Source organism: Leucopleurus acutus, assembly GCF_964270905.1.
Source record: "Leucopleurus acutus genome assembly, chromosome: 16".
Taxonomy (NCBI): Eukaryota; Metazoa; Chordata; class Mammalia; order Artiodactyla; family Delphinidae; genus Leucopleurus; species Leucopleurus acutus.
Window position 1 is genome coordinate 4,661,312 of NC_139158.1, and position 11,336 is coordinate 4,672,647.

Consider the following 11,336-nt stretch of genomic DNA (forward strand, 5'->3'; position numbering starts at 1 on the left):
GTGCGCTGGCTTCTCATTGCGGTGGCTTCTCTTGCTGCGGAGCACGGGCTCTAGGCACGCAGGCTTCAGCAGTTGTGGCTTACCAACTCTAGAGTGCAGGCTCAGTAGTTGTGGCTTGTGGGCTGTAGAGCGCAGGCTCAGTAGTTGTGGCGCACGGGCCTAGTTGCTCTACGGCATGTGGGATCTTCCCGGACCAGGGCTGGAACCCGTGTCCCCTGCATTGGCAGTCAGATTCTCAACCACTGCGCCACCAGGGAAGTACCCTTAATTATTTTTAATGCGTTGAGCGTTTACTATGTCCTACTGATTTGCACCAAGTTCTGGAGATAATGTCCTCTTAGCAGACCATTAACGTGAGAATATTTTGGTATATCTCCTCCTAGTTACATCTGTATATATATAATGAACATGTTTTTAAACAAAATTGGGAAATCATGCTGAATCATTGTTAGAACATTTTTCATGACTGCTTACGTTTCATTCCATTATGCGCATGTGCCTTAATTTAACCAATTTCTCTATTATCAGACAGCCGATATTTCCCTATTTGAGAAAGAATGATGGGATGAACATGTATGTACAAGAATCTTTGTAGCTTTATTTCTTTAGACTGCATTCCCCCAAAATGGAGTTACTGCGTTAAAAGAGGTGAATGTTAAAAAAAAAAAAAAAAGAGGTGAATAGTTTTTTAAAGCTTTGATACATGTTGCTGCAATGCCCTTCTGCAAGGTGATAACCAGTTCACACTCCCCTTACCCTGTTTAAGAGCGGATCTTCCGGAGGAGTTATTTCCAATAATATTTTCATCGTGTAGGTCTTCTCTTCCTGTAACTCATTCAGTTGTTCAGTACTATAACAATTTTTCTGAAATCAGACCTTTTCTATACAATTTTTTTTAAACATTTTTGTCTTGCAATTATTTCAAAATAAACGTTTCCAGAGCAAAGGGCATCTCTTCTTTGTTCATTAAGATCCCCCTTGAAGGCCTCTCTCACCTTCAGAGAGGGCCCACACACTGTGTGTGGAGTGTGTATCTCCCGGAATAAACCTTCCTTCACTTTACTGTGGCTCGCTCTTGAATTCTTTCCTGCACAAAGCCAAGAACCCACCCTTGGCAGCCGCCCCAGGGACTCGCCTGAGACCTGGGACGTGACCATCCTCTCGCCCCGCACTCTCTTTCCTGCAGCATCTTTTCTGGTGCCCAACGTGGGAACTCAAAGGGCAGAATCTCGATCTGCCTATTGGGCTTCGGCTTCCCCCCTGAAGGGTGGCTGGGACTTCTCCTGAGCTGTGTAGATTCCAGGAGGCCCTTAGGTGGTGACTGACACTGCCTGCAAGATCTGGCAGAGACAAGTTCTCTGGCTGTGAAGGAGCCCACTGAGGCCAAGGCTTTTCTCCTCTCAATCTTTCTCATTATCCTATCGCTCTATCTCTTTGGACTCGAGAAGATTGACCCAGACGACCACCGGATATCCAAATTAAGACTGCGCACGGCAAGTCATTGACAACTTGGCTGGGAGCTAAGGCCCCCAGACAGGTGGAGGATGGCAACTTCAGGCTGAGCACAAGATTCCTGGAACACTGTCCTGTTACCTCACAGCCAACCAATCAGAGGAAGGCCACGCCCCCTGCAGCCCTCACCCCAAATTTTGCCTATAAAAACTTCTCCCCCTTGGGCTTCCCTGGTGGCGCAGTGGTTGAGAGTCTGCCTATTGATGCAGGGTACGCGGGTTCGTACCCTGGTCCGCGAAGATTCCACATGCCGCAGAGCGGCTGGGCCCGTGAGCCATGGCCGCTGAGCCTGCGCGTCCAGAGCCTGTGCTCCGCAACGGGAGAGGCCACAACAGTGAGAGGCCCGCATACCGCAAACAAGAAAAAAAAAGAAAAAAAACTTTTCCCCAAAACCATCAGGGAGTTCGGGGTTTGTGAGCACGAGCCACCCCCCGTTCTCTTTGCTTGACCCTGCAATAAACCTTTCTCTGCTCAAAAAAAAAAAAAAAAAGATCCCCCTAGAAGGTATTGGAGGTGTGGAGAGGCTGGTTAGGAGGACATAATACTAGTCCAAGGAGGAGGGGTGTTACGGGCTGAACTGTGTCTCTCCCAAATTCATATGTTGAATTTCTAACCCTCAATGCCTCAGCATGTGAGCATTTCAAGATAGGATTTTTAAAGATATAATTAAGGTAAAATGAGGTCCTATGGGTGGGCCCTAATCTAACATGACTGGTGTCCTTTTAAGAAGAGGAGATTAGGACACAGACAACACATAGACTGAGGGGAGACCACGTGAGATCACAGTGAGGTGGTGGCCATCTGCAACCCAAGCAGGGAGGCCTCAGCAGCCAAACTCGTTGACACCTTGATCCTAGACTTCTAGTCATAGTTTCTCTAGACTTTTGAGAAAATAAATTTCTGTTGTTCAAGAAAAAAAGATCCTCCTTAAAGAGGAGTTGAGATTTCAAGGACTGTAGAGCAACTGTGGTCCCTTTGCTGATAGAAATGTCCTGCGAATCTATGAAAAACTTCAACTACTAAGTGTAATTACCTTCCTATCTTTAGACCAGGAGCAAGTAAAAGGGTGGGGCCTCCAGTTAACAATTTAACTGAACAAATATTTCAGTGCTGTTGTTGCATAATGGACTGATAGGAAATGAACCAGACAAGGACACAGTTGCCAGGATTTCAGTCCTTCTGAGCTCAGTGCTGGAAGTGTTGCCGAAACTCAGCCTAATAGAAACATGGAGACACAGTCATAGGTGAAGTGGAAAAGAGTAGCTCTTATTGCTTTGCCAGGCCCACAGCAGGATAATGCCCTCAAGACTGTGTGTCCTTCCCTGGAGGGAGTAGTGAGGAGTCTTACATTGTTCAAGGAGGAGGGCGTGGTCAGCTCATGGACATTCTTCTGATTGGCTGGTGGTGAGGTAATGGGGACTCAACATCATCAGCCTTCTGGTTCCAGCCGGTCAGGGGTCTACGTGCTTGTGGGCAGCATGCAGTTAACTTACTTCTTCCACCTGGTGGGAGTTTCAGTCTGTGCAAAACAGCTCAAAGGACATGGCTCAGAGCAGTATCTACAGCGCTTGAGGAGGAACTAAAGGTCCTTGACTTTGTTTAATGGCTAAAGTATTATTATTTTGTATTGTTCGACTGTTTTCCTTTCTTTCTGCATTTTCTTGCTTCTCTGATTAAATTTATTCTTTGACTAAAGTTTTTCTACAGACAAAAGGTGGCGGAGGACATGCGTGGGGGATCTATTATGGGAAAGCCTCATAGGGTTCTGCTCGGTTACAGAAGTGAGGGACAATATGGTGCTTATCAGGAGGCAAAAAACTATAGTTATGCTAATAAAAAGGCTTTCCTCAAAGAGATGAGAGTTGAAAGATGGTCTGGGTAGAATGGGTCTTGATGGAATAAGAAGAAAAGAGTTGGACTTCCCTGGTGGCTCAGTGGTTAAGAATCTGCCTGCCAATGCAGGGGACATGGATTCTAGCTCTGGTCCAGGAAGATCCCACGTGCCGCGGAGCAACTAAGCCCGTGAGCCGCAACTACCGAGACTGCACTCTAGAGCCCACGAGCCACAACAGCTGAGCCCACGTGCTGCAACTACTGAAGCCCGTGCGCCTCGAGCTCATGCTCTGCAACAAGAGAAGCCACCGCAGTGAGAAGCCCACACACCACAACGAAGAGGAGCCCCTGCTCGCCGCAACTAGAGAAAGCCCACGCGCAGCAACGAAGACCCAAAGCAGCCAAAAATAAATAAATAAATAAATTTGAAAAATTAAAAACAAAAAAGAAGAAGAAAAGAGTTTTCCACGGAAAGAACAAAGTCCAGGAATTTAGAGGCCCAGGGCCGTCTTCAGTCCTGACGCAGAGGCACTTGTGCTGCTCCAGGTCTAGAATCCTGGAGGTAACTGCAGGCTGAGTTACAGACTGGGTGTGGACTTTATTCTGATAAGACAGGAGTTTTTGAGCAAACATGTGACTTGACCACATTGAGATCATTATTTCTCTAGATTGATAAAGTGAAATTCCATCGTATGAGAAGTTTGACCAGGAATATAAAATAATAATATATATAAAATAATAAAGTTAATGTACACACCACATACGAAAATCAGCTTTAAATGAAAACTGAGTTAGTTTAAAACTTAATTTAAAACTTCTCCAAGTTTGGCCTTGAGTGGCCATTTACAATGTTCCACATGGCAACGAATGGTCCAAAAAAGTTAAAAATTAAAACTAAAGAATCTGAAAAAGAATGTGTGTGTGTGTGTGTGTGTATCTGAATCACTTTGCTGTACACCTGAAACTAACACAACATTGTAAATCAACTATACTTCAATTTAAAAAATTAAATAAGCAAATATCAGACCATGTGTGTTTCTGAATGTGCTACATAGTTGTTTCTCAAGTACCTGTTACGTATGCAATCATATATCCTACTTAGGTCCTTCATTCAAGGTCAGTCATTTATTCCGCTCCAGTCACTGTCCAGATGTTGAAAGTGTGAAATGAACAAAACGAATCCCTGCCATCAGGGAACCTACAGTCTGTTGGGGAAGATGCTTAACAGGCAAATGAACAGACAGTATTCATTTCCAGGTTGACATGATTAGTTGCAAGCACTGTATCTAACGTCCCTTCTATCCAAAATTCCACTAGAATTTCCGAAAAGGAATTTCAATAAAAAAGACATGTAATTCTAGAACAGAAAGTATGGAGAAGACAAGAGATAGTGGAAGGTGGAATGAGGGGACAGACTGGTTTAGCCACCTAGACCAGCAGTGGGAAAAGGTGATCAACAGCAGATCGAGAGCAGACACTCCTCAAAGGGTTGGGAACTGGCAGCCCCAGGCACCTCTGGGACTGGGGGTGTTGGGCGCGTACAGTAAGGAAGATGGGATGAGAGCTGAGAAGCAAGAGCGGGCAGCCTGTGTGGTGGCTTCCTATCATGCATCAGGCAGGGTGACCGCCTTCGCCTACAAAGGACTGGACGTCCCTCTCTAGAGAGGGTAAACCAGAGGGTATGGGGGGCAGGGGTGGGTAACTCCAGGCATAGGGTCTGGAAAACAAAACAAACACCAGAGGATTGAGTAGCCTAGGCTGAATCTTGGACCTCCCTAACCCCCTCCTTCTCGGCTCCGGCTGGAAGGTTACTTCAGCGTAGGAGGGTGGAGGGTGGGAGCTCTTCTCTGGGGAAACTGTCCAGTCTAGGAGGAAAGACCAAACAGGGGAGGGTCTTCAGGAAGCCTCCCACTCCTTTAGACCTTCCCATTACCCCCTGGTTTCCCACCTCTGATCAGCAACGGAACCATGGGTTAAAAGACATGAGGGAAGGGGCTTCCCTGGTGGCGCAGTGGTTGAGAGTCCGCCTGCCGATGCAGGGGACACGGGTTTGTGCCCCGGTCCGGGAGGATCCCACGTGCCGCGGAGCGGCTGGGCCCGTGAGCCATGGCCGCTGGGCCTGCGCGTCCGGAGCCTGTGCTCTGCAACGGGAGAGGCCACAGCAGTGAGAGGCCCGTGTACCGCAAAAAAAAAAAAAAAGACATGAGGTAAACCTCCAGAATGGCAGGTAGAAATCAAAATAATCAAAATAAGTAAATTTGGAGAAAACAAAAACAGAGCAGTGAGAAGGAAACTTAAAAAAAAAAAAACTATCAATAACTCAAGATAATATAATTCATCCATGAATAAGAAGGGAGTGCTTTTATTTTTAGAAAAAGGAACGTTCAGATGATTAAAACAAACAACAACAAAAAACCCTCAGAAATTAAAAACAAGCCAGCTGAAAAAACTCGGCGGAAAGGCTGCAACAGCAAGTTGAGGAAGTCTCTCAGAGGACCCAAAAACATAGAGTGAGAGAAAATAGGAAATGGTGAGAACATCAGGGAACCAGCCCAGAAGGTCCAACCATCCTAATAATATCCTGTAATAGAAAAGAAAGAACAAAGAAAAAGCAAAGAAGGAAAATATCTATGAAAAAATTGAAGGAAGTTTCCCAGATCTGAAGGACAGGCGTTTACAGAGGGAAAGCACCAGCCCAGCAAACAGAAATACCCCACCCCAGAGCACCTCGCTGAGAAACTTCAGAACAATGGGAACAGATACGATCCCACAAGCTTCCAAAGAGAAAACACAAGTCATAAGGAAACAGGAAATAAAACAGCTTCAGGTTTCCCAACAGTTACACTGGTGGAGCCACACCTTCAAGATTCTGAAGGAAAATGATCTTCCACCAAGGATTCTCCTCACTGCTGAACTGTGGATCCAGTGGGCGGGTAAAACAGGAACATTCCCGCACATCATGTCTCAGGAAGCTACTGGCACATGTGTTCCTCCAGTAGAAGGAAATAAACCACAAGAGGCAGAAATGGGAGCAGAGCGGAGGGCAATCCCCCCAACCTCCCCAACCCCGGGCATAGTGTCTATTGTATGATCAGCCCACTTCCGAGCAGGGAAACTTCATGGCCAGAAACCGCACACAGTCCTATTCTTGGCCACTTCCCTCAGGGCGAATGGCTGGAGATAGTGAAAGACAAACAGTACTGCAGTTGTGTTGACCAGCTCAGCTCTGATGACAGGGCAAGGATGTGATACCAGTGAGTCGGTAACAATGAAACAAAAGAAAAGTACTTACTTCTGAATAGGAAGTATACTCCCACCCATACTTCTCTTTTTTTCTTTTTCCCCCACCCATATTTTATTGAAAAAATTTTCAAACGCACAGAAAAGTTGAAAGGCATATACAGTGAACGCCCATATATCCGTCGAAATTCTATAGTTAACATTTTTCTATACTTGCTTTCTTGCTATCTGACCATTTATCCATTCAACAATTCATCTAATGTTATGCATTTCAAAACAAGTTACAGAAATCAGGACATTCCACCCTTAAACAATTCAGCATGCATATCATTAATTACAGTTGCTTATAGTTCGCTTCTTTTAAAGTAAAAATTACATACAATGAAATACACAAATCTTAAGTTTGCCATTTACCAAGTTTGGACAGGTATATACACCTGTGTAATGCAAAAACCCTCTGTATGTAAAACATTTCCATCACCCCAGGCAATTTCTTCATGCTCTTGCCCAGTTGATCTCTGCCGCAACTCACAAAGGCAACTTCTGTTGAGATCTTTTTCACAGGTGAAATGAGATCGTTTGGCCTGTTCTAGAAAGTCATCTAAAAGGAATCATACAGTATATACTCTTTTGCATCTGAATTCTTCCCCTCAGTATCATGCTTTTGAGATTCATTTGTGTTGTATATCATGGTTTATGGATTTCCTGTTTGTGGACACCTAGGGTGTTTCCAATGTGGGCCGTTGTGAATAAAGCTGCTAAGAATATTCTTGTACAAATCTTTTTAGACATGTATTTTCACGTATCATGGATAAGTACCTAGGAGTGGAATTGCTGGGTCATAGGATAGGTGTGTTTTGTTTTATAAGAAACTGTGAGAGGTTGGTAAACACGTGGAGGTGCCGCAAGGTTGAAACACCCAGAAAGGGCATGGGAGCTCCGTGCCCCTTCCCACGTACCTTGCCCTACACATCTCTTCCATCTGGATGTTCACCTCTATCCTTTATCATACCCTTTTTTTAAAAAAAAATAGATTTTATTTTTAGGGCAGTGGGTTTTTTTTAATATTTATTTGGCTGCGCCGGGTCTTAGCTGTGGCACACGGGATCTTCATTGCAGCACGCAGGATCTTCAGTTGTGGCATGCATGTGGGATCTAGTTCCCTGACCAGGGATCGAACCCGAACCCCCTGCATAGGGAGCACAGAGCCTTAGCCACTGGGCCACCAGGGAAGTCCCTATCATATCTTTTCACAATAAACTGGTAAACAAAAAGAACACGTCTTCCCTCCCATTTCATTCCGAAAGAACCCTAATCAGTGCGTTCAAATCTTCTCCAACAACGGCGGGGGATTTCAGATACTGGGCACAGTCTGACCCTATTGCAGGACTGGGAGAGAGAAAACTCTGTCCTCTTGTTTCAGCAGCAAAGGAGAAGTGAGTTGGTTGAGGATGGCCTGGTTCAGAAGCTCCAGAACCAAAGTAAAATCAAACTGGAAAGGATCTTTGAGATGCAGCTGAGACCGAATCTGGCCCAAGTGGAGAAGGCAATGGATGTCAGAAGAACTGGGTCTCACTGTCCATCCCCCTGATGGAGGCGTCAGAAGCTTCACTTGGCATCTGCGAGTCAGTTCTGATGGGAATACTTGGTCTGGGACTTCCCTGGTGGTCCAAGTGGCTAAGAATCCACCTTCCAATGCCAGGGACTCAGGTTCAATCCCTGGTCAGGGAACTAAAATCCCACATACCGTGGGGCAACTAAGCCCATGTGCTGTAACTACTGAGCACGTGTGCCACAACTACAGAACCTATGCGATGCCCTCGAGCCACAACGAAAGATTCTGTGTGCCGCAATTAAGACCCGACACAGCCAGAAATAAATAAATATTTTTTTAAAAAAAAAAAGATATACTTGGTCCCTACAAATTATCACAGCAGACTGGACTTCATCCTAACGAGGTTGACTAGACATGAACATTAGATGAGTCATGAGAATAATAGTAATGAAAATTATAAACCCCAAGTGGGAAAGTCCATACAAGGATGCTCAGTCCTGCATTATGTGCAGCCCAAACCCTAGAAAGAGGGCTTCACGTGCTTTCCCTAGGCCATCTCCAGGACGGTGGCCTCTAGCCACTCACGTCGGGGCCAGCTTCTGGACTTGAAACAAGCTTTACAGAAACACGCTTTACACTCTGTTCAGCTTGGGAAGGTGAGAGAGAGAAGAGGACAATTTGCATCATCTCAAGCTGGAAGTAAGGCGCTGCCCCCACCGTTCCTCACCGCCGTGGGCAATTGCTGAACCAAACCCAGCTTGCACTAACAAGGGTGGCTGAAGGGAAATAAATTAGTCCTGTGCTCAAAATAAAAAGAAACTGTGGGGCTTCCCTGGTGGCGCAGTGGTTGAGAGTCCGCCTGCTGATTCAGGGGACACGGGTTCTTGCCCCGGTCCAGGGAAGATCCCACATGCCGCAGAGCGGCTGGGCCCGTGAGCCATGGCCGCTGAGCCTGCGCGTCCGGAGCCTGTGCTCCACAACGGGAGAGGCCACAGCAGTGAGAGGCCCCGCGTACCACAAAAAAAAAAAAAAGAAACTGTGACATTTTTTTCCAAAGCAATTGTTCCATTTCACATTCCCATCATCAAGGTATCCCCACCAACACTTGGTGTTATTGACTTTTTTTTTAAATCAGTCTTTTTGATTTTAGTCATTCTGGTGGTTTCTAGCAGCATCTCATTAATTTGCCTTTTCCTAGTGGAAATGCAAAGGATGTTGAACACTTTGGTGTGATGATTATCACCATGCCTCTCTTTTAACTAATAACTCAGCAAGAGTCTTCTGATTTTTCTGGACAGTAATGCAGAAAAAAAATTCACAAATCTGCCTCAATAAGAAAAATTCTGTCATATAGACATGGTTATTTACGTGTAGACTCTCTCTGGAAGGAGACGCAGGAAGCTGGTAACAGTGCTGGCTTTGCGGAGGGGTCTCGGTACCTGGGGAAAGGGTTGTGAAGGAGACTTTTCACCGTTTACCCTTGTTCCTTTCATATTTTATCCTATGTGCATGGAATACCAGCTCAAAATCAGAATAAAAATTAAACTTGCTGTAAGAGATTGCAAGAAGGAAATCAAAAAGATCTCAAGGGTGTGGCTGTACTTTGCTATCTTGATGGAAAGAAGCAAAACCGCAGGATATGGTTCAGATTCCTTCAATAAGGGGCACCCATGGCCCAAAGAAATGGCTGCCTTGTCTTCATCATGTCAGACTTGCTGACATTTGATGCTGAAAGCCTGGCACAGTGGAAGGAACTCTGGAATAGGAGCCCGAGAATGCCCAGCTTCGCCACCAATGGGCTCTGTGGCTTTGCTGAGTCACCAAACCTTTTTTTGCTGGTCCTCACAATGACAATGAACTTTGTGCTCTCAGTTCTATGGGTCCACAGTTCCAGCAAGGGCTGTAACCATGAGGAGGATACAAGCTGTACCGATCACTCATTACGTTATTGGAAATTTTTGGTGAGTAAAGCCACATGCACGTCGTTAAAACAGCAACTGCGGGCTTCCCTGGTGGTGCAGTGGTTGAGAGTCCGCCTGCCGATGGACACGGGTTCGTGCCCTGGTCCCGGAAGATCCCACATGCCGCGGAGCGGCTGGGCCCGTGAGCCATGGCCGCTGAGCCTGCGCGTCCGGAGCCTGCGCTCCGCAACGGGAGAGGCCCTCGTACCGCAAAAACAAAACAAACAAACAAACAAAAACCCAGCAACTAGTACAGCAAAGCTTATACTAAAGACCACGGTGCTCAGCCCAACTTCTCTTTGGATCTCCTACCCCCAAGTCTGCCCCCAAGGGCCAACCACTTTTTTTTTTAATTGTGAAATATAACAAATGGAAGAAAAAGGCATTAAACCTAAATGTACATTTCTAGTTTTATCAGTTTTCCTGCAGTGATTTCCCCAATCTCTAAATAACGAGCCAATACCACGATTTCTTGCTTGATCAACTGTCAACCTTATATCTTGGCTTTGTGCTGTGATAAATAAAGATTAAGCTCACTGCTATCACCATTCCCCCCTTTGTTGTATATATCACGATTTCAGTTCTCTTGGTTACCAGTAAAACTTTAAGTAACATACTGTCCCTCTCTTTTTTTGCTTTACTCACTATCATCTCTGGATCCTCCTGGGTAAGATGAGGATAACTCATCAGGCTCACCCAGGCCAGCAGGTGCTGTGCATGGACACAGAGTGACCAAGGCAGCATCAGCCAACCTGCTTGGGCCTCTGACCCAAGGGCAGGCTGTTTGCTAGGGCCCCAGCCTCCTTGGAGGGTTCACCGATTTTGTCCCTGACATCTGGACAGGTAGAAGCCTGAAGGTGAAAGTCCTGCCCAGAATTCAGGTGGGAGAGATGTTAGGATCGTCTCCCACCCCTCCAGACCCCAAGCCAGCTGCCACTTGCTCCTTTGTTTCCTAAGGTTTCTATGTGTGGTGTGTCATGCTGGCTTATCTCCCTGGAAATGTTTTAAAATGCATTAAGGGACTTCCTGGTGGCACAGTGGTTAAGAATCCGCCTGCCAATGCAGGGGACATGGGTTAGATCCCTGGTCTAGGAAGATCCCACATGCTGCGGAGCAACTAAGTCCGTGCACCACAACTACTGAGCCTGCTCTCTAGAGCCTGCGAACCACAACTACTGAGCCTGTGCACCACAACTACTGAAGCCCATGCACCTAGAGCCCATGCTCCCCAACAA